This window comes from Harpia harpyja, chromosome 6 (genome assembly GCF_026419915.1).
Source record: "Harpia harpyja isolate bHarHar1 chromosome 6, bHarHar1 primary haplotype, whole genome shotgun sequence".
NCBI lineage: Eukaryota > Metazoa > Chordata > Aves > Accipitriformes > Accipitridae > Harpia > Harpia harpyja.
This window is the reverse complement of record NC_068945.1, coordinates 10379286-10403725: the sequence shown is the minus strand read 5'-3', so window position 1 is coordinate 10403725 and position 24440 is coordinate 10379286. Positions and strand designations below refer to the sequence as shown.

General features: G+C 43.9%; 1 long non-coding RNA gene across 1 annotated transcript; it reads left to right on the top strand.

Annotated features, from left to right (window-relative positions):
- Positions 1-8111: 8111 nt before the first annotated feature.
- Positions 8112-24147, top strand: LOC128142630 (uncharacterized). Its single transcript, XR_008235460.1, has 5 exons — positions 8112-8385; positions 9898-10025; positions 20312-20387; positions 20490-20667; positions 21905-24147. It is a non-coding gene; the product is annotated as an uncharacterized LOC128142630 (long non-coding RNA).
- Positions 24148-24440: the final 293 nt, after the last annotated feature.

Below are 24440 nucleotides of genomic sequence, written 5' to 3'. Positions count from 1 at the left end.
CCTCTTGGGTGGTCAAGGGTACTAAACAGCCCCCAGGTTAGCGGTGCTTTAATTATCTGCCTCTGAAGGGCAAAACAATCTACTGCTAGCAGATACAAGAGGTTTTGATAAACAGCCTGTTTCCCTTTCTTCTAACCTTTGCAGGAGGACATACATAAAGATGCCAGGTTCCTGTTTGGTGCATTGACAGAAAAATACGGTCTGGTTTTGTAAGGCTTCATTTGCTGATGTGCTCCCTATTGCTTTGCTAATACCCTTTTTGCTTCAAAAAGCAGGAAGGGGAGCTTCACCATCTGTATTTTACAAAAGAGCTGGGGTTAACAGGCATTAATACAAGTCATGACCAACTATTGAATTGCTTTGGATGGCATCAGACAGCTTATACGAGATGAACGCTCTTTCTTTTCTTTAAAATCCACATTGTTTCACATGTGCACAAAGTACGATTTAAATTCCAGTTTATAATTAACACACAAACCCCTTCTTAAATTAGAAACAAAACATAAAACTAACAGAGAGCATTGTCCCACCAAGTAAAGGACTCCCGGGGTTCTTTGCTCTCGCAGTTCTTACTGATCTCCTTTCTTATTGCTGCTTCTCCTTCCAAACTAAGTCAACATTTTCATATGTTGTGTGGTTTTATGGCCATTGCCATTGCCCCGCCTGCCTCCACTGGGGTGTGCAGCTCGCAGCAAAGGAAAAGGTTAAAGATGCTGGCCCAGAAAGCAGCACTGCCACCGACTGCCCATTAATTGGGGACAGACAGGAGAGGGGATTGCTGGGGCAAGAGATAAGGCAGATTCCTGCCTGGAGACACCCACCCCGCAGGAACAGGGGAGAATGAGGGGCTGGCAGAGGGACTGAGGAGCTGAGGGCACTTCTGGGCAGGGCTGTCCCCCCCTGCCACTGCACTGAACTTGCAGCGCTATGGCCTTAGGCTTGAAAAGCCTCAAAATCAGTCTTTATGACACAGCGGCCACATCCCTGCTTCTGAAGTTACTTGCCCCCTTCTTTTCCCGCTGAAGCCTGGCCTACCTCCTCGTGCTCTCCAACAGCCTGCTTTCCTACTCCAGAATCCGAATTTTTCAACCAGCTCCTTAAACTGAAATTTCCGTTCTCACAGTTTTCTTGTCTTTGTACGTGGAAGCCAGCAACTAAACGCGCTTTGTCTTAACTAAGGTATAAAAGTTCCCAGTAACAGTTAGGATATTTTGCAACTTGCGAAGGGCCTTCCAGGAATACTAAGTTAAACACAGGGACGTGTTTATCACTCTCTAACAGCATATAAACTGTTTAAAGTGACATAATGCTTTATAGAAGTCAGCTAATATACTGTGGGGGGCTTTAATCGGGAGCGTCCCATGGATTTTCTCCCAACTCAGAAAGTTTCTCTTGCTTCCGCCCAACAAATATCAACTATTAAAACCACCAGAGCAACAACTTACGTCTACATTTCATTGTCTGCACTTTGGGCAAAGGTTCTGTGTGGTCTATAATCAGAGTAAGCTTCATCCTCTATCAAATAATTACAGTCACAAGCAGAATTTTCAGGGAGATTTTCTAAGATATATTCTAAGGCAAGTAAAACATATGGCCATTGTATGGGTAAATCATTAATTTATGATGGCACAATTAGAAAGCTGCAGCAATAGGAATCAAAATAACACACTATGAACACAAATGATCTCTAAGAAACTTCAGCAAGAGGTGCTCTAGACATATTTGTGCTGTAGGCAAGGTCTGCCTTTTCCATTTACTTCCTACCCTGGTTCTCAAACTATCACATTGCATCTTCCCGTTTGGAAAATGGTAACAGTATGCTACTTTGATAAGAACCTAATTCTGCACTGTCTGCCTAGTATGCAAATATTCCAGGAGCTTAGTCCAAAATCTGCTGAAATCAAAATACATGACTTGAGTGGTAATTTATCAAGGTCTTGGTGTAAGGTACAACATGATGTGAATAAGGATAACAGAGTCAAATCTTAAATGCAGGCTATAGAAATGCAAGACTTCATTAAGGCTAAAGAAAAAAAAAGATGAGACAAAATAGGATCTTTGCTTTTGGAACCTGAAAATTAAAAAGTACTTCAAAAAGCTTAAAAACATATGTAAAAATATTAGCACTTTACACCATGCTTTAACATGCATTTTTTCCTGAAATAACAAAGTAAATTGAGTGTTTTCAGTAAAGAGTAAGAACCATTCATAATCTCCTACAATTCCTTTTTGTACCATCTGTGCTTCCAGCCTTTATAATGCATGAATAGGAGATTGAAGTGTTAAACTAATTCTTCACTGAGAAAAAAGAAGCATGTAGCCTAAACAAGGCTCTTTACCTATTTAACATATATATCCCAATTATCTGCAAAATAGGACTTTCACTCTGTTAATTAAATGTGCAATGACAATTCAGGTTATTGACATGAAAGAGTATATAATAATGCACAGCACACTCAAGTGGGTGCTTTCCAACCTTCTCCCTAAAAAGTTACAGATTTCTAAACATCATACATCTCTATTGTGAAAGTTATACACTTCCATTATAAAAACAGGCCTGGTTTGGTTTTGTGGGTTTTTTTTCATTTTACTTGCCTGGTGTGTGCATCTTTGTATGGAAACGTTACATTTCTTGTATAAGTTTGCAAAACATGAGCACTGCTTTTGCCTCTCAGAACAGCCTGCTTTTGGTCCCAGATAACAATATTGCTCTTTTTTAGCTCAGATATTAGATACTGGAGGGTGAGAAAAGAAATCCTCAGACATTCTACCAAAGACTCTGCTGTACTGTGATTCTGCACAGCATCAGAGCACAAAAACACATAGCAGAATGAGCATCCACAGCTGCTTCAGTTGTTGGGGTGAAACATTTTTTTTAAAGCCAGGAATACAACTTGTGGACCTATTGCCATTTCAGCTTCTGACGTACCGTTGCACACCACTACAAAGCCAAATTAAAATTTGAGGTTCGTCTCCCAAGGTTCAGCCCAGGGTTAGCTCTGTGATTTGAAATAGCCACAACTCACAGAGCAACAAAGCTGAAGTGGAAGCTGCGGAAGGTAAATCTTTCCTATGGGATTTCTACCCCAGCTTTCCTCAGCCCGGAATTGCCCTTTTGCTGAGTGTGAGCAGAACAATGAGACTATTAAGCAGCTCGGCCTTGTTTTGCACACTATGGAAACCCTAATTCCCTCCTGGGAGAGGATCTCTGTAATAGGAGAAGCTGCTGTTAGCATCTCTAATCAAGCAGTACAGCCAGAGAAACAAGCGGCCTCTCCAAGAAGAGCCTTGCACCCTGTGCTTTACACCGCTCAGCCCAGTCACCTCCTCACCGGTGAGGGCCTCCGTGCTGCCCCTCTTAATGCTGGAGAAGCTGGAGTCCTTAAACTAAGCTTGGTTGAGTTAAAATGAATAAAGCCTGCTCTATCTGTGCGCACAGAAAATATTTTACCTACTAACAGAACCAGTCGTACTTTCCGTATTCTCTTTTTTACCTTCCGGCCCTCACTGTATTAAATTTAACAAAAATTGTCGTGAAATACATTTTAAGTGAAAAGTGAATCAAAAAGGCCGGAATATGAAAAACACGCCCTACCAGGAAATCGAAGGATGTTACTCGCGGAGTGTATAACAAACGTTTTGAAAAGCACTGAGTCAGGCTTAGTGGCCAAATGTAAACAAGGTCCAGGCAATACGTCCAGCGTTGCTCCATCTGGCATTCAAACCACACGCTGTTCCCAGCCCAGCTCTAACTTCAGGCAGAGTACCGGGGACTAACAAAAAATATTCCTTCCCAAAATGTCTGGCTTCAATAATATTGGATATTAAGTGGTTTCTTTGGTGGTTTTTTTTACTCCATAACATCAAACATTGTCTACTAAGGAATGCTGAACAACAGCCTGGCTGGAATAACCTGATTTAGAGGGTTGAATCCTTCTGCAGTCTCAGAGGAGAAGGATTCCTGCACTTTTGCAGGAGCACGCGAAAGCCCGTAGGGAAACAACGGGGAGGCTGCGAAGGGGGACAGCCCTGCCAGATAATACACAGGCGCGCTCAAGCCACAGCAACAGGCCATCGGTAACCACCGCCTGATTACAGAACTTCGTTCATCACCACGTGTGATTGTATCTCCGGGGCTTGTCTTGTATCATGTTTACAGTCCCCTTATTGGAAAAAAGCTGGCTGCCAACCCCATACTCTCTCTCCTGTATTAAAGGTGGGTGTCACACTGCTGATGGTGGGACGGTTCATACTGGGAGGTTTTCTGGCCCTGACTCAAACGCCGCTCTGCATGTGGGTCTGCTCACAGGCGTAGGCTGTCCCCCGGGGCAGCTTGGATGGTTTGCGGAGACAAACGGGTAGAAGGGCTTTGCTGAGTTCATCTTGGTTATCTCCAGGCTCTGTCAGGTACACAGCGTTGCTTTATACAGCCCTTCCTCTCAAATCTAGCCTGACTTATAACTAAAGAGCTAACCACCTTCAGATGCTGGGAAGAGGGAACAGAGGGAGGGCAACAACACCATCCAGACTTCAAATGTAGCATCAGTCCACAGACCAAAGCAAATCTGCCTCAGCAGTCGGCTGCACAGGAATCCTAGATCTACACCTCCCTAAGCACTGCCCACATCTGAACTTACACCTTTGCCATTCACCTTAGCCCACATCTGCTTCCAAAACAGATTCTCACCCATTCCTCCTGGCGCGGGTGCTGGTACCGGGCTAGTGTCTAACAGCATCTCCCCTAGGGCGAGGCAAGTCTATTATTCCTAATGATGTCAAATGGGTTACTCAGAAGGTATCATCTGTTGCTGCTCTGATGCAAACCGGATTGCTATGGTGTTGATCCTCCCAATTATTTTTGGACACTTGTCAGGCTTAACCTTCTACCTGGAATTGGCACAACAACATCAAAATCAAAGGGAGTAAAGATAAAACCATCAAGGGACAAATATAAATTATGAATAAAATTTTCACAATGCCAGCATGTGCCAGCCAGACATATTAAATAAAAAGCTCAAGTTGCTTCAGCTTAAAACCAGTGGGGTTTGGGGTTGTTGGGGTTTTTTTGCCAGTGTTTACAAGCATCACAGCATAAACAGCAAAGCACTGCAAAATAAACCCTAAAATGGTAATTGGAGTGTCCAGCTTTAAATTCCACTGATGAGGCTTTTCAGCTTGTTTCTTCAGGGAAGGAAGACTAACGAGGATCACGCTGTCTATCCTATCCTGTTTTAATCTTTTCCTTACTCCTCCTTCCATAAATGTTGAACTGCTTGGCCAATTTCAACCATCTTGATAGAAAAGAGAGAGAGGAGGTTCCCAGAAGCTTCATGAGACAGGGACTGGGTAGAGAAGAGAGACCCTGTAATGCCCCGAGCGATGGAAAGGCTGATTAACTCACCATGTACTAGACCTCAGAGAATCTACAGATGACAGAGCCATTAGAAGTGAAACCTATTACTTCTCCCATTCGTGGAACAACTTGTTTTTTCTTGAAGCACAGTCCTCATTGCGTGGATCTTGATAAATGCCTTTATTAACATATTTTAACCAGAGCTGTCAACTGGCTACAGATTTCTAGGCTGTTCATCCCTGCGCAGTATAGCCATCTCAGAATGCAGTAGTCCACCCTTACAGCTGATCCCAGAAATCACTTTAAAATTATTTTTCTAGGCCTTTACCACTACGTAAGTGAAACACACATGATGTGATGTTACTGAGTAGTGGAATTAATTCTGTCTCTTGCTACTTAGATTTTATTCTGCTTTCCCATGTCGGCTTCTTTATCATGTCTGTGCACTGCACAAATCAGAACAAGCCCCTGACAGCTGAACACTGACCTCTAGTTTAGTAACATAGGCAGGGACCACCTATTCTTATTGAAAAGGATAGCTGTAGGTCTGGGATGGTAACTAATTGAATTTGGCCACTTGCTGATTTAAAGATAAAAGACTCTGTATCTCATTTACCAGCCTCTCCAGGCCATCTGGCTTTCTGATCAGGAACCGAGCCATAGAAATAAACAGCCAAAATTTAAAATACACTCTCACACTATTAGCTCTTTTGTTTCATCCGCATTAAGATAAAGAACTCATTTTGAAAATCAATAATGCAAAAACTTGCAGTATTTCCTTGTGAGGTACAGATGTCTGAAAAAAAAGACTTTCTAATTAAAGTGCTCAAATAACAAAGGCCATCTTTCACATTTGGTTTGTACATCCATCATAGACGCGCACTTACTGAACATAAAGTTGATGAGTAAAAAATTGTGTCTACCACCCTCAAGATGGACAAGATTTCACCTCACCAAACCTCACCATGCCCAAGGACAGAAGCTATTTCTTTTCCAATTTACTTCTGGAAGCCAATCCATCTTAGAGCTGAATGAGGGATAGCAAATCTGCCTATCCACTGCACGCAGATGGATGGTGTGTCAGTGTGAAAACATGAAGCAAGGATGCTAGTCGGAATTCACCTTGCTAAATATATGTTCCTGCTGGAGGCCATCACATTCAGGCTCAGGTCTGTCAGGTAGTCCAGTTGTTCTGGGATCCCTACATCCTAAATGGGGTTAGGTGGTGTGAACGTTAAAAAGCTCCGAGCGCTGTCTCCTCCATACGGCAAACCACCGTGCCCTGCAAGCACTAATTCTCCATATGAGGTTATCTCACACAGGCCGGTGTCACAGGCTGTATCCCACTATGTGACCACCCGCCTCCATCCAAACACGCACATACACAGCCTGCGTGGAAAAGAGTGGCTGTTCTGGCGCAGGGAGCCACAGGCTGGGAGAAAAGCTGACATCGCTGCTGTGCCGGGGGTCGCGCTGCAAGGGACTCGGTCCTGGCTGCCTTAGGCAACTCCAGGAGCCAGATGTGCAGCCCAGCACGTCCCCCGGCCCAGCCCTCTCTCACATGCTGAGAAAGAAGATGCTTGAGAGGGCTCAGTGAAATGCAAATTCAGCTGCTTCAAAAAGAAAATGAAAGTCAGAGGGTTTGCACAGGAAACGGTCTGGGGGCGGGGAAAGGAGACTGAATGCCTTTCATTGAAATGCAAAGTGGAAATTTTCCTTCTCAGGAAGAGCAAAAACCCCTCGGGGTGATGATTTTTTAAGGGAGCAGGAGAGTAACTGGCAGCAAAACCTATGCTAGGTCGGTCCTGAGAAACAGTGCGAGTTACATGACCCCTTGTTTATTCTTGCAAATGCAGCTGCATGATACTTTCTAGTTTTGTCATCACGCTGGTTTTGAATACATGGGGGAAGAAAAAGCCTATCGAGATTTAATGAGAGTAGAAATGATGCAAACAGAAATCCATCCAAACTGATACCCGCACGTCCCAAGCACATCTAGTAATTACCATCTGCCCATGTTCCCCATTAGCTTCAGCCATTCATCTCTTCAGCTGCCTGTGCTGTGCGCTTCTTGGTTGCTGAACCTCTTGCATACAAAACTGACAAATGCAGAGGCCCCTACTGCAGAACGCATGGGTGGCTGCTTCACAGACGACCGTTTTGCCAGCCTTAGAAGCTTTTTTAGCTTTGTCAGGCTGTGTGTGAGTGGATTCATCTTATCCAGCAGATGAGAAAAAAATGGGAATGAGTTTGACAGGCAGAAACAAAAGAAGATTTGGCTTAGTCTGAAAAAGAGAGACGCACTGGTTCAACCAGTGGAGAGTGTTAGCTGGCAGAGGGAGCAGCTAGGAGGAAGCTGTCTTGGAGGGGGCACTGAATTCAGCAGGAACCGAGCCCAGTGAGCAATGGTCTGTATCGGCACATGTGTCAGCGATGGAGGCACATCCCCTATCGCCAGCTCTTTCGGTGTCATTTCTCTTAGAGCACTTGTACTTCTCTTTCAAAATCACTTGGTCTCTAGCCACCGCTGCCGGTGCACTAATTGGTGATATGTCTTCACAAATCAGCCCTACCTCTTGGTTCTTGTCCTCAAGGTTTTGTTTTACCATTGCCCTGACCACCCTTCTGTGCAGCACTGACATTACACAATTGCCTGTCCTGTTTCATCAGAGCCCTCCCCTGGCTAAAGAACAAAGAAAACAAGCTGTGTGGGCAATGCTGTTTTGACTAATTAACAAATTAGTATTTTTTTTTTCACAGTCTCCTTTGTATTTCCCAGCTACCCAGTTTCTGCTTCCACTGCATGCTTTTGCCTTTGTGTGAGTGCCGGCCCACACCTAACTCTTTGTCCCAGACCTGTGATGGCAGCATTGCTGTCCTGCAGTGACATGAGTGACAAAATCTGCTGATTCTTTCATTCCAGCTTGTTCTGATGACTGTGCATGTTGAACAATGCTACAGACTGCAGAAGGAACGATGTCTGTTTTCCAAAATGTCCCTATCATATGGATTCTTTAACATCTAGGAAAAAAGTAAGCTCATTAACTTTCCACTTAGCAAGAAAGCATGAAAAAATTCTCTCCTCTCCTGGTCTTCTTTTGCTGAGCATGTAGAAAGTTAGTGGTTTTGAGAACCCATCTCCTCTCTCATGCGTTGCTGAAATTGCCCAGGAGTTACTCAGTAGTTCTCAGGAGAGAACAGAGCAGCAGTCACACACAGGCAGAGCCTGTAAAAATGATCAGGTTTGGTGCTGTGTTACCTTTTAGGAAACAAGGTGGAAAATAAACCAAGAATCCGAGGAGAGCAGGAAGAAAGTACTGGAACTTTGTGTCTCCTCAGCTCTGGTCCAGAGGGCTGGCACGAGGGGGTTGGTGCCCTGCCCTGTTCGCTGGAGGAGTGAGGCCTTTGGGCAAACAGCTTCAGCACTGGTTTTCTGTTGACTCCAATAAGTATAGCAGTTACAGCCGTCCCTTAAGTGCTGGAGATAAAGATTATCTCCAGTATAACTGGAGTCAACAAGCATAAAGAGTGGTGATGTTTCTGGGTAGGAGCCCTTGTTCCCAAAGCAGAGAGGAACAGCTAAGCAAACTCACTACAGACCTTGGGGAAACACAAAGGCACTTCAGATTTTGTGTGCTGAGTTAAGGATTCTGGTAAAATTTTAATCTAACCTTTCTCTAACTATTTGCTTTCATAGAAAAATCTGTGTGTAACTATGTGAAGAAGGAAACAGAAATTTCAAGAAGAAAATTTAAAATATATATAATTTTTTTTGCCCACCTTTCTCTTTCTACAGGGGGAGAAACAAATCTGACTCCAGCAGATCTAACTGGGAGATGGTTTATGTGTACGGGGTTAAACCTGATCAAATTCTATGCTTTATCTTTTTTCCTCTACTACTGTCTTTCATGTATATTTTAGGCTCTCATTCTGTCCTGAAAAAGATGCAGTTACAAAAGGCTGAGTCTATGTAAGGCTCCTGCGTGGCTGTGTACGTGAACAATCTATTAAAAAGAAATGTCAGTTGTAAGCACTTAATAATTGGGGTTACATATTTCTGGATTACTAATCCTTTATGGATACTCTGTTTTACTAACACAGTACAGGAATAGACAGTGCTCTCTTCTAGACACTGTTGATCATTTATATTCCTTCCTGGGATGCTGCTTTAAAATCCTTTCACTGGATTCAGTGAATCCAGACCCCGAAGAGGAAAAGCACAGCTTTCTGCAGTTGCTTTTACTTTTGACTTTCCTTGCTTAAATGCCTCAGAGCCTACTTCAGCCCGACTGGCAGAATATCTAAATGAATGGCCCCTGGCAAAATGTAGATATCTGACATTCTGCTCGAGGGACAAGTTATTTTAACAGTGAAAACAAGCAAATACCTGTCTAAACAATACTGTAACTGCTTTAAAGAAGTAAACGTAAGTGTGACTAGATATGAAATGTTTTTTATCTGTTAAAGAAATTTCTTTGTATTCGTTTTAAGGAAAAACTATAATAAGCACTGCCAACATTAATATTTCCTCTCCACATTGTCAGCTTCCACGGGTGGTCAAAAGACTCTCTTGTTTTGGCCAGCTTACGATGCCCTGTCAGCCCTGACTACTTTACCTCAAGCAATCCCATTGAGGTAAATGGAACTAAATAAGGAGAAGATGCTACCCAAGGTAAAGACATTTACAAGCCCTTGAGACAACAAGGTTGCAGAAACGGGACCTTTGTCCTTGCCAGGGGTCATGTGAGCCAAGGAAGACGATTTACCTTCCAGAAGGGCTAGGCTACGCAGGTGGTGGTATTGCTTGCTTGTGTTAGTGAGCACTTTTAAATGCCAGAGATGATCACCTCCAGTCATAGTACCACAGCAGGGCTTTTGGCTTTGCCTAATCGTTAATTCCAAATGTGCGTTATGGGAGATGCCTTGTTAAGAAAAGTTAAAACAAACATGATTTACACAACTCTCTTTACCTGTAATGTAAAACTACTACAAAGCAGACATAGCCATGAGCTGAAAATTTTTCTACTGAGGAATAAGCTTGGATCGAATGTCCCAGGCGCTTTCCATGCTGGGACTCCAGAACTAAAGTGCTCTGAACATGGCCGGTTTAGCCCTGGGGTTTTGTACCAGAGCTCATTCTGAAACAACTGTGGCCAGATGTCCCCAAGGTTTAACTACTGTTCCCTCCTACCACTGGTGTCACTCCAGGCACTCCTTGCCAGGGTGTTGTTAAGACTTTAACATTGTGAATTCCAACAAATGACAGATTGAGCAGCAAAGTCTATCCCTAAACCACTGGTTGCTGGAAGTAAGGAGGACATACCAGAAGTAACTTCTCTCAGCATTTGTCTTGCTTCTTGTATTCCTTTTTCGCTAAAACAGGTGTCAGGATACTGGACTAAATGACCTATTGGTCTGACCCAGTATGGCAGTCCTTAAAAATCCATTCATTACAGCAGCCTGCTTGTTTTCTGCAAGTCTCAAAGTGCTTTACAAGGAGTGCAGGTGCAGAAGTGTGTCTTGGAGAAGTGAAGGGACTTGCTAGCAATCTCTGAGCAGACTGAGTCCTAGCACTCAGGAAAAGTGCAGATCTCCTTTGTTCATTTGTGGTGTTTCTTTCTCTTCTGTGGCTATCCCTAATTTGGCTCTCATAAATTGCCTAGTTTATGATTTTGTTGGTGGTGTTTGTAAGCTGCTGTCTCAGTCATTCTGGTAAGTTTGACACCCGTACAACCTCTAGCATGCTCTCTCAGCTTTGTCTGTGCTCTGATTCTATGATTACCACCCACCCCTTCCCTTATTTATTTGTCTGTCTTGCTATAACAAGAAATGCAGTGGCAATAATAACAGAGGCTGTCACTCACAGTGCTAATTATGCATTAAGTTCCTTAGAGGTTCTGATTCTTTGCTTCATGATAGCAGTCTCACTTTCCTCCTCATTTGGCAGCAAATCCAATTACATGTAAATTATAAATCCTTGGGCCTTGACATAACCTTTACAGCCCCTTTTATAGTGTCTCTTGATACTGCTGTCTCCCAGATGGCTAATCCTATCTGGAGCCATCTATTTGCTGTTGGTTTACATGTTTGCTGTAAAATGCTGTATTCCCTCCATAAGAGATCTCAAGCTCCAACTGTAAGTTTGTGCTTTTCGACCACAAAGTTTGTAAAACAATTTTTTTCTGGGTTTATGTTCTTCTGCACCTAGTGGATGGACACAATAAAAAAAAAATGGTTTTCAGAGAGTACTTACATATGCTAAGAAAAATGTTTGGAGCCAAGAGGAAAATGAAAGATCGGTCCAAAGGGAACTTAAGTCTGGATACTGCTGTATCATTAAAGACAACAGATCTTTCATATAGATTACTGACACTGTGATTGAAAGAAAAATCTGCTCCATGGTCAAAAGAGTAACTGGATAATAGAAAAGACCATTAAAAGAAATTATCAGCTGAGATGTGATCATTACAAATACTTTGGAGCTGGGTGTACACAGCACACAAATATTGCCCAGACATGGAATTCAGGACAGAGTAGATTTTGCTGAGAATAAGGCTGAAACATAACTTTGGAGGAGGCAACGTTGCTGAAGCAAAGGGGCAGCCAAGATAGGCAGGGTAGAGACAGATGCAACACGCTGTGAGACACCGTGACATAATAGTGCTTGTGCTATGATTGTGCCTGGAAATCTGAATCAGATTGTGTGATTCCAGAGCATAAAATGCCACACCAACTACTCAGAGGCATTCCCCCCCAAAATATTTAAACCTCCATAAAAGCAGTAACACTTTTTGCTCCAGTTGCAGTTTCCACTGACTTTTAGGCTGAAGCTCCAAGTAGAGTGTAGAGCAAAAGATACCAATCAGGAGAATAAACATTACCCTGGCACTTCCTGAGCTAGCTACCTAACAAATTTCTCCCTCCAGAGCACAAGCCAGAAAGCTGTCATCGAAGATAGATGCCAAGAAAGCCATCCAACTGTATGGCTCCGATCTTAATTTCCACCTGAAGGAAACCATATGTAGTGGGTTGACTCTGGCTGGATGCCAGGTGCCCACCAAAGCCGCTCTATCACTCCCCTCCTCAGCTGGACAGGGGAGAGAAAATATAACGAAAGGCTCGTGGATCGAGATAAGGACAGGGAGAGATCATTCACTAATTACCGTCAGAGGCAAACCAGACCTGACTTGGGGAAATTAGTTTAATTTATTACCAATCAAAATCAGAGAAGGATAATAAGAAAATAAAAACTAAATCTTAAAATACCTCCCCCCTACCCCTCCCTTCTTCCCAGGCTTAACTTTACTCCCAATTTCTCTGCCTCCTCCCCCCCAGTGGCACAGGGGGATGGGGAATGGGGGTTACGGTCAGTTCATCACACTGTCTCTGCCACTCCTTCCTCTTCAGGGGCAGGACTCCTCACACTCTTCCCCTACTCCAGCATGGGGTCCCTCCCACGGGAGACAGTCCTCCACGAACTTCTCCAACGTGGGTCCTTCCCACGGGCTGCAGTCCTTCACGAACTGCTCCAGCGTGGGCCCTTTCCACAGGCTGGAGTCCTTCAGGCACAGACTGCTCCAGCGTGGGTCCCCCGTGGGGTCACAAGTCCTGCCAGCAAATCTGCTCCAGCGTGGGCTCCTCTCTCTATGGGTCTGCAGGTCCTGCCAGGAGCCTGCTCCAGCATGGGCTTCCCACAGGGTCACAGCCTCCTTCAGGCACCCACCAGCTCTGGCGTGGGGTCCTCCACGGGCTGCAGGTGGATATCTGCTCCATCGTGGACCTCCATGGGGCCGCAGGGGGACAGCCTGCCTCACCACAGTCTTCCCCACGGGCTGCAGGGAAATCTCTGCTCCGGCACCTGGAGCATCTCCTCCCCCTTCTTCTGCACTGATCTGGGTGTCTGCAGGGTTGTTTCTCTCACATATTCTCACTCCTCTCTCCGGCTGCCGTTTCTGTGCCATAGCACCCTTTTTTCCCTTCTTAAATCTGTTCTCCCAGAGGCACTACCACTGTCCCTGATGGGCTCGGTCTTGGCCAGCAGCGGGTCAGACTTGGAGCCGGCTGGCATTGGCTCTGTTGGACACAGGGGAAGCTTCTAGCAGCTTCTCACAGAAGCCACCCCTGTAGCCCCCCTGCTACCAAAACCTTGCCACACAAACCTAATACACCATAGATCAGTATAAGCTGGGCCATCTCCACTATGTTTTTCAATCTTCAGACCTGTTGGAAAGGGATGAGAGTAATCGGGAGACTCTGCACACTCTGAGTGGGAGTGGCAGCAATAAAGGGCTTGTAAGAAACTCAGTTAGAAGGAAAGCAACCTTTATTTCCTGACCCAGACAGATGCCTGAAATAGGTAGGTGAGGGTTATACTAGCGTCAGTGAGGGCAGCACAGTGTAAACATCAGAGATACAGACATGATTAGTTAAAAAATTAGACACCCTCAGTGGCTCCTGACACAAATACTTCACAACTGCTTATTTAAGAGGTGTTGCTATTACCTTGCTGCTTGAGATAGAAATACCCATAACCTTTTGCAATACCAAATGTTACCTTCTAAGACATTTTATTAGTGAAGAAGCACACTGGTCTAAATAGCGTTAAACTCCCAGAACCAGTACCTATGAGGCCCTTAACAGCCAGAAGCACTTAGATTTTCTCTTTTTCTATTTCTCTGATGATAGCACTAGTACCATTTTGCATCCTGAAGTGCCATCAGTTCCCTAAGTACTGGCCAACCCCAGTTTTACAGAACACTCTTTGCAGGGGTCCACTGCATCTCATTCATACAGTAACCCAATCTGATTTCATTTTTTTATGTCCGCTAACAGGATTGTGACAGAATTCATTACAGCTGTAAAGCAGACTTCCAGCACATGAACAGCAGAGGGAACCCGAGCTGGAGATGGTATTTGTAGACCTGCTCATTTTCCTTTGTTAGTCTGGGCACTTAATGCTGCTTAATGGCATTACCCTGCTGCTATAAATACACAGGCAGTCACTTGACCTTGGCAGTTGTTTTGGCTAAAATAAGTGTCCTTTGAAACTGGCAGGGGCACAATAGGAGCACATGCCTGCCATCCTCTGCAGCCCGGCGCTCAGCTGGAATGAATGACCTTCACCTCGCTCTGAAGGTGCAGCTTCATGACTGGCTTACACTGAGCTAAGAAGGGCTAGTACTAAAATGGTGACCCCACCTCTTCCTTTTCCCCTGCTACGTGCCCCTACCCACTTTTCTTGTGTCACTGATCAGACTGCAAATTAATCTTTTTCATTTTCCCCCAATGATTCAGCCCACTTTTAGAGTGAAGGGAAGGAAAATGCACTTCTAGGATTCAACGCATTTTTCCCTGTAACAGACATCTGGATTAGAACAGATGACTCAAAATAACTTCTCTTTTTCCTTTCACTGTAAGGTGACTAGACAACTATAAGCCTATGCTCTGTTTATCTAAAGGTAGATGAGAAAAAATCCCATCATTAAAGTGTGTATTCATGTCTCCTACATTTCCCCCCTTGAGAAGTTTTTTAAGCCAGCTGACCAGAACCCTTTACAATCCTAGTGAGAGGTACGCTCCCCTACAAGCACTTCATCCTCTTAGCCTGTATTTTAGGATTAGTCAAATTGCCCTCAGGATCAAGTGTCAGGTGCTGGTATTCTGCCACTAATGTCTGTAAAGATCTGTGTGTTCTCCAATTAAATTCCCTATATCAACAGTTCACTACTGAGCAAGCCAGGATGGCCTCTGTCATGTCCAATTTCAGAATCACGGTGTCAGTCTCATGCCAGACAGATCCTTCAATGAGGTGCTTTCCTTCACCAATCAGCCATCCATGGAAGCAAAGGTTGCCCAAGCCCAGTGCCCACAGGCATTTTTCATGGCAAAAACAAGCGGAAGAGGGATGGGCTCTTTCTGTGTATTTTTTTCTGCATTCCTTCAATAGCTAACATCTTATAATTGATATTTAGAGAATAATACAGTTCACAAATGGTACATTAAAAGGCAACTGGGAAGTAGCCCAGAAGTCACAACTGTATTTTTTGTCATTTACTACACCAAAAATAAAGCAGAGCTCTGGTTTATTCTTAGAAGTGCTGCTGCTACAGCAACATCAATTTGAAGCTTGTCAGAATGCTACACTGTACCAGTAGCACTGACTATATGGAATCATGTAATTATGCTATAGTATAACTGTTCTCTAACTACACATACCCACGCACATGCTAGATATCAAAGGTGGTTTGGTTGAAACAGCATGTTTTATATGCAGAGGTGACATAAACTGTCCCAGAAACAGGATCTTGCTCTACAAGATGAGCCTCCACCAAGAGCACTGGCTGGCATACTTTCAAAGTCTAACTGCACTGCCAAATCCTTTCTAGCATTGATGAAGTCTTAGCATGGATGGAACTAGAAGGAGAGGGTTAATGCAAAGAGTAACAGCAATAAGCAATTGATGAAGATAATCATCCATGCTCACACAGCTCATTCAGTTGCTATTTAGAACTCACCACAATGAGCAAACCATTACCTTGTACAAACAGAGACAGATGTCAAGTTCCTTTATGACATGAATCAACAACCAGGGATGCAGGGCTATAAATGTCCTCTTAGTATACTTCCTATCATATGGCAAGACAATTTAATTATGTTTTGTACAATGATGAAACCACTAAAGAGAAAGTGGAATGTAATCAGTTTTGTGTATTTATTTGATTTGAAAGGTAAGCACCACATCCCCAAGTAGATACAACAGCTGCAATGATATCAAACATCATTTGTGAAATAATACAGGCAGATACAATACAATTTGAAATACATTTAGCAGCATCACATATTCAATAATTTCAATCAGGAATAGCTTTGCAAAAGTGAGTGACTACAAGGTGCATCAGCTGTACTGAGGAAAAGTAAACAATAAGTTTAGGACATCACAGTTTTAAGGGCTTTTAATCTACTCACTGATGTAGAAATAAATAAATATGACAATCACTAAAGACAGCAGTCAGTAGACTGCCAATCTGTAACTAAAGGGATGATTTGGGAAAATAGGGGGGTTGATACCTACTACATAATGTTCACTAATTTTTTGTCTTCTGTTCTATGAACTTTTCAGAATAGCTAGGATAAGGGCCTCCATCTTTCAGGCCCAGAACCAGCCCAAGCAGGCAGAGCAGTCACAGTAAAGTTATAAAAGGATAAGACAACTCATGGTCACACAAAATACAGTTTTTACCTGCTTTCAGAATGGCTTTCATGCAAAATGCTTCCCTGTTTTTTTAAACTTTCAAAATAAATCACTTCTAGTTGCACCTTTGTAAACCAAAACCCCCTGCCAACTAACGTGTACTGTTTAAATCTATTAATTTTAATTACTATTCCAATCCCAATCAATAAAACTAAAATCCAGGCAGGGTAAATTTCTACCTACTTTTCTTAAGGTGCTAAAAAGCAAATCAATAAATTACAGGGAGGTTGTGACTTTCTGAACCTACCAAATCTCCTGCTGCCCACATGCATATGTCTCAGCATTAGCTAGTAAGTTTACAACGATACGGAGATTTCAAGAGTACAAGCTAAATGCGCACAGTAAATCTCTGGCACGTGCCAAGGAAAAAAATGTCGTGCTTATCTAGCTGGTGTTAGCTATCACTGCTGGGGCTGATTATGCTATTCAAGACAATTAACGATAGTTTATGTCCATGAGCTATCAATAATAAGAAGTGTTGGAATTACACCACCAGGTACAGGAAGAGGTATGCACATAGACTAAATTTAGCTGAGTGAAGCTAATCCCCATCCGCAGCTCCTTCTGTAGCCTGCGGAAATGTAAGCTTCTCTAGCAGGCAACTCAGAGCACGAGCTTAATTTAGGTGGAAGTTTCAGGAGAGGCAGAGAGCTGATTTAGTGTTTCTCAGCCACAACAAAGGGAAGGGACTCTCCTTGTGCCTGCTCATCCTGGCCCTTCTTGAGCTGTCTCTGGAGTTTGCTGGGCACTTCACTGAACCCAGTCAGTTGGCTAATGAACAGAAGACTACTTCAAGGCAAGAAAAGTGACAGTCTTCAGCTGATTTAGTGAGCTGAACTGGCTCAGGAAGAGATTAGAGAAGCATCAAAGCTGGTGGGTGTGAGGGATGAGCAGGGGTGGAGGGCAGCACTTTGAGACTTGCCCATTCCCACAGTGCTGAGCCGATCCTTTGACTCAGCTCTGCTGGGTAACTTCACCCTTGGCTGCTATGTAAACGGAGAGCTTTAATGGTGGCTTAAAGTGGCTTAAAGGAGTCCCTACGCCCACACTGTAGTTTCCCACTCCTGTTCTCATGCTGCGGTCACTGTCATGGGGCTGGATAACATGCTAATAGAAATGATTTCCCTGAAAACAGGGATTTGCTTTCGAGCCAGCGCAATTGCAGCAATACAGATAAGACAGCAGCAAACAGCGATGCAGAACTGGAAGCTGCCAACATGGGGCAAAACCATCAGAAGCTGGTTTAGCTTCCGAAGCCAGCATCTCCTACTATGCTTTAGAATGCTTCTGGAGGAGAGTTTCTGCTGACTGTGGTGGGGGGATGAAAATAGCTTCCCCGGGCAAGAACTAGCATTTGGGAGTAGGCCCCCTAGAAGGCTCCATTTATTCACTCACCATAACAGGAGGGGCTCAAGTCCTCTCTTCTGTGGGCATCTCGCTTAGGTGTGAGTCAGAAGGGCAAAGCTGGGAGTCTGTGTTACGTGAAGAGAGCAGTGGATGTCTGTGGTGGGTGGGGGGTGCCTAGAGGAGGTGGCATGAGCAATCAGAAAATGAGCTACATCTTAAACTTGCTTTGGGGTTGACTTGCAGAACTGAGGAACAGTTTCTATGTCTTGGTTTCTTTGCTTAGAAGAGAGGGGTATCAATATAAAAAATAATGGTACTTAGATGGAGCCAGACAGTCAGAAAGCAACATCTTCTGATCTCTGCTGGTTTGACCCAGCTTCGGAGCAATGAGTTTGCATTGAAATCCTCCAGGTCACATTACTGAATTCTAGCCATAAAGCATTTCACTGGCTCTTCTTTCAGTTTACAGTAATGGTGTGGGCTAAACAAAACAACAGCTCCTCACAATAATTAAAAAGAATCACAGAAATTATAAGTGGGCACCTGTTAAACCCAATTCAAAGATTTTTGTTACAGTCGTCCTAAAGCTCATGGGTCACTTTGCTTTGCCTACAGCATTACAAACCAAAGTGGAAGCTTGATTGGTTGAATAACTGGGATATGTGTGAAGGAGAAGACTCAAAATGTGTCCATGGATGTCTTACTTGATCTTTGTGTATCACCCTCTAGGACCACTACTGGAAAATGTAACCCCATTCACTTTGTGTGGGACTTGCGTCTGTCCCCTCTTTCAGCAATCATTTTTTCCCCCTGCAAAACCTGCTAACCACAGGAACAGATTAGCAGAGTCAAGGGGCACTCTGGACTCACAGCATAGCCCTTCTTCTCAGCATGCCATCATGTGTGATTTTAAAGGCAATGAGTTTTATTTTCAGATTTTGAAAACTCCTTAGTTTGAAATACAGAAAATGTTTCAATGAGATCAGCCTGGCATAGATACTTGCATACCTTCATGACCAAGTCTGCCAGGCTGACAGGGAGTGCTAAGCTACCATGCTGTCTACAGGGAGCAGCCCCTGTGCTGTTGCCACTTGCCCCCTCTCAGGATATATACTGGTCAGGTGAAATAAGCTGTGTCTGAGGACACTCCAGGAGTCTCCCCAGGACTCAGATATATACTGACACACTGCATCTGCCAACATTTCTCTTCCCCCTCCCCATAAAGCCAACACCATTAAGAGTAGGATGCTCCCCCACATTGCCTGATTGCTTTCTGCCGACTTCCGTCAACAAATCTGTACCACCATGAGTCCCCAGTGGGTTCAGTGCAAAGTGTGTCCTTCCTAGCCTTCACACAGGACTTGGCTGTAGTGATGGAGCCAAACATTCCTCAGTACTGGGAAATGTGTTAAATAATGCTCACTGGAAGCTCAGTTGTGTTCACAGTATTTTCCACAAAGCTTGCTCTGTGAACTGCAGAGCGGTATGGGTCCAGAGTGCAATACGGCAAAGGTTAGTTAAGATATCAATGGATGCTTCCCAAAGAGGAGAGCGGTCGATCAGCCTTGACCCTTAACATCAACAATCTGCTTCAAAGGCAGCGGCTGGAAGCCTGTGACTGTACTAGAGAGCATGGGCAGAAGTGCGTTTCTGTAAAACAGGCAAAAATGCATTCAGTCTGTCTTCAGAATTACGATAATTTTTAACAAGGTAAATTGTGGGATCATGTAAGTGAATGGCTAGGTGGAAGGGAGTGGGAGAGATGAATCTGTTCGTTAGCAAAACTCAGTTTAAACAATGTCCAGACATGGGGGATTCAAATAGTATAGTACCATCTCCAAGTATGACATGCATACGAGGAAACCTGGAATGAGCTCCTAAAAAAGTAATCACTCCTGCCGTTGTGGAACTACTTCAGAAGTCATTGAAGACTTTACACGTGCTTCTACATGAAGCACTACTGGAAAACCTAGTGTAATATAGTAATTATACTAACAGCAGTACTATAAAAATCTTTGTACCATGATAAATTGCAGTGGCACACATCACTCTTCAGGCAAATACACTACAGTATGTCATTACAGGGGATGACTGCACTAATGTAAAAAACTTCAGCATGAACATGGCCTTGCACTCATGTGTCTGGAGAGGCGTTAGGCTGACAAAGCCATATTCACTTCTTCAGACATACAATGAACAAAATCCATACCTAAACATCTTAGGACTACTGAACTTTCTGAACAGTTAACCAGTTCAGAGAAAAGAAATTGTCCTTATTGTATGGAAATTCATCTACAGATAAACATCACTGTATGTCATACAAACTTTCAATTCTACGTATTTTTGCTTGCATTTGGAAGGCATTGGCTGAATGATCCTTGTGGAAGACAGACTTCTATTTATCCATGGATGGTGTACAGACTGGATTGTAACAAAGTAGGAAATGTTTCAAAATATTTCTTTGATATTTTAAAGATGAAATTATAAAGGATCTTTGACAAAAATGGTTTAGGATGTTCTTTCCTTTTTTCCTTTGAGATTATATTTCACCAAGATGATGACAGAGATCCTATGAGGCCTTCCCAACACTTACACTGGCAGAGTGGAGAGAAGAGGGAACCATAGTGCAAGGATATGAAGAGTCACTGAGGGCACGGGAGGGAGGGAAGGTCCTTCCCAAGCCAGGTCCTTTGCCAGAGCCAGATGTGCATACCATGTAAGTACTGTATTGCCCCATTTCTGTCTTATCACTTTATTTCACAGCTGTTGTTTCTCCTGAACTTTTTAATGAGCCAGAGCTATCAATGCAGTTTAGTTGCTACAAACTGAGTGCTATTACTTACCTAACTGCAAAATTTTATAACCATTTGTTTCCTCTGACATCAAAGAAATTCATTAAATGAGATCATCACATTTCACTCCTTTTGCACTATAGTCTCAGACACTAAACACAGACTCCACTCCACCATGATGCAGGTTTGCAGGAAGAAGCCCCATGTGTTCACTTGCCATGGCTCCCCAGATACGCTTTCTTGTTCAGCTTCTGCATGCCTGTGCAAGCAGTTGAAGGTATTGGGGGTACCTACGCACACAAGTGCCCCAAAATAGAGGGTAAATCAAGATTATTTTGAAAATGTGGGCTATTATGATGAGTTAAAAAGAAAGTTTCATTTAAAGAGGAAAAGGTCTCCATCCTATTACCTCTTCCACTAACACGAGGAACTTAACTGCGGGCGATCACTGTGCGAACTTGCACACTCATGCAAGTGGTGTATATTTGTCTTGTTTTATTAACTACATTATAAAGCACTTTATTATGAATGTGTTATCTGTATAACACTGTATAATCTTTAAGCAAAAATTAAACAGAAACTAGGCCCACTGCCAAAAATAAGGAACCATTCCTTCAAATAAAACTGGGGTAAAAGAAGCTTGCAAAACTGCCACTCCAAGACAATTTTTCTTTATTGTGTGATGTATTTTCCCTTTGAATGGAAAATCCAGATGAATAAGCACAGAATTAAAATATAGGTGGACCAGAATTTTAATTCAGCACCCGCCAGCACTGCACGTGTCAGCACTTCGTGATTTCCAGTGGATGAATTCGGTTCTCTGTATTTTGCAAAGCTGGACAACTAATTCTTTTTTTCCATTACAGCCATGTGAAATCACGCTTAGAGCATATCCATCCCACAGCCTGATGACCTGATCTACCAGGTCTAACGCAGTGACAGAAGATCACCTTTTACCTTACGTTCTCCTGCCACCAGGCCTATATCCCATGTTCTTGCGGTGTAATGGGTTCCTTCCCTCCTAGGTTGTATTCTTCATGATGTTTACTACCTTAGGACTACAGCCACCATCAAACCATGACCATCAGACCATCAACATTTTGCTGTGGGCAAGAGTTCCATTAAGAGAGTTTTTCAAGCTAGATCTCTGTTTCTAATCAGGTTTAACTGCAGTTTGGGAAAAAAAGAAACAGCAAGGAAATCCTATCTACTTTAATGTGTTTTGGGAAGATGATGGGACAGATGCAAGTAGCAGAGTATCTCAGACTTACCTAATTACAGACTTTGTATACAAACCAAAAGTTAAATGTGATTAAAATGTACACACACAAAAATGTTGTAATTGTATGAAGGTTATCAGGCAAATTTATTTAGACTGTGTCCCTTAACACAAGGGTTTGTTTTTCTGGAAAACTGCGCTTCATCAAAAATGCCAACGTTGCCGAACTAGAGTTGAACTTTGAAACTGTGACCTGTCACAAGGAGACTTCCCGTGTGACCTTGGGGAGATCTCTTCACCTACCTGTGCCTCAATCCTCCATCGTCTGGAACAATAAATAAGTAAATAACTAAGAGCAGGAAGAGGGAATAACCTTTCTTCTGCCGTTTTGCACCTGCCTTGTCTATTTAGATTGCAAGCGGTTCAGGGAGGGGATTAAATACCCTGTGCTTTTAACACTGCGAACAAAATGAAGCCTGATCTAAAAGGGGGCCTAGGAGAGCTGTTGTAAGATGTGGTACATGGTCCAGTCTGCCTTTAAAGGCTTTAAGATCTTGCAAATAGGGAAGTGGCATTTTCCTCCCCATTTATTACAAATGCTACTATGATAATTGATTGTTGAATGCTCATAAGGAGAGAGAAGGATCCTGTCCAAAGAAGACATAATGCAGCAGCGAATGTTCCTCCCAACAGGCGCTGGTGGGACAAGCACAGCCCCTTGGTTCTGGTTCAGAAATGAAAATACCTTACTCTGATCCTTCCCTAACCTCTCCTGTACGTTTTCTTCTCCCCTCCCCCTTATTTTCTTGAAGTTCAGCTGTGCATGTTCCTGTTTTGATTACACAGGATAGACTTTCTTACCCTTACATTTCATTGTGTAATTATTATTTACCTCTAGCTCCCATTTCAGCTGTAGTTACCAAAGTCTTGAATTTATTTGCTTATAGCAAGTCGCTACCTGAAATGCCATGTGGATGGCTTAACTCATTCCTTTCCCTCCAGGGGACCCTTTGCAATGTCAAACAATGTAAAGCAGCAAAGTAGGTCATGGTTAGATAGTCACTTAAAGCCAGCATGAATCTGTACTGCTGCCCAGAAAAGCAGCTTTTACCCTTTCCTCACCACTTGTGCTCACCACCTCTCTCATGCTGGCACCAGCGTTTGTTTGGCTGCTTGGTGAGCCAGAGGGAATTAATCCAGTTATTACTAGCCTGGCAAAATAGATGGCAAAAAAATCAATAAAACCTTAAACTGGCCACAACAACAGAAAAAAAGGTAACCACAGACTTACACGGCAAGGGCTGGGCTCTCTGCCTAGTCACGTTTAACCCAGTGACTTATTGGGGAGGACTCTGGAATCTACCGTTCTGTTTTCCCCCTTGTGAGAGAGAGTTAATCATGTATGACAAGAAACCTAAAGCTTTCTTTTCTTCCCTAGTGAAACTAAATGTGTACAATTCAGTATTTTGCCTCTACTTTCTTCCTTTACAGCCAGAAAGAAGTAATGTTACGGCATTAGGAGAAAATATTCTTTGCTATTCTTTCTTATTTTGCATGGGTTGGTCCCGCAGGAATTTAAACAAATCACTTCCTTCTTCCTTCGCTCAGCAACAGTGGCAAATCGTATACCTGAATTTTCAGTTGATCTGTTCCATAGGTCAGAGAAAAGGTGTGTCGTATCATCTGGTCTTTACTGTTACTTATGGTGACGGATGTGCTTATTACTTTAACAAGGCACAAAACTCCATTCACGCTCCAGGGGCTCATTCCCGAGGTCCTCCATACTACCGTTTTAAAGTGATGCTCTACTGGGACATGGCGAAATAGTCAGAGAGAGTGTGATACGGCTGGGGCCGAAGCAGACGGAGGAAGAGCGGTTGTGGCTCTGCATCAGGCTACACTCCTCCTTCCCGCCAAAGCATGCATCCGCGTGTGACTCCAGGCGTGCCATTGTCCCATCGGGATTTGTTCAGCCACAAAACACCCAGCCGAAGTCAGCTGCAGGGCAAAAATCAGAAAGCATGAAAATCAGAGACCACAACCTGAGCGACCTTGCCCCGGAAGAAGGTCACGTAAAAATTCTTTTTGCGCAGCTTCTTGCAGCGATTCCTCTGCGCGTTCCTTCCAGCCCAGTCTCCGGCCCTGTGGAGCACCGACGACGCTTCCCCACCTCGCTAGCCGATTGCGAAGGCGGACTGGGAGATGCTCGGGAGACCGTCAGCCCCTCCGACGGCCACCACTTGCGCAGCGCCCGGCGGGGACGCCCACCCGGCCCCTCGCCGGCTGACGGCGGACCGCCTCCCCTCCCCACAGCACCCCTTCCCCCCTCTGCGCGCCCTCCCGCCGTCAGCACAAAACCAGCGGGACGAGCCAGCGCTCCCCTCCCCCGCCAGGCGGCCCGCAGCGCAGCGACGCGAGGGGTCAGCCGGGCCGGCCCCCGCCGCGGGCGGCAACAGCCGCACGGCCCTGCCGCGGAGG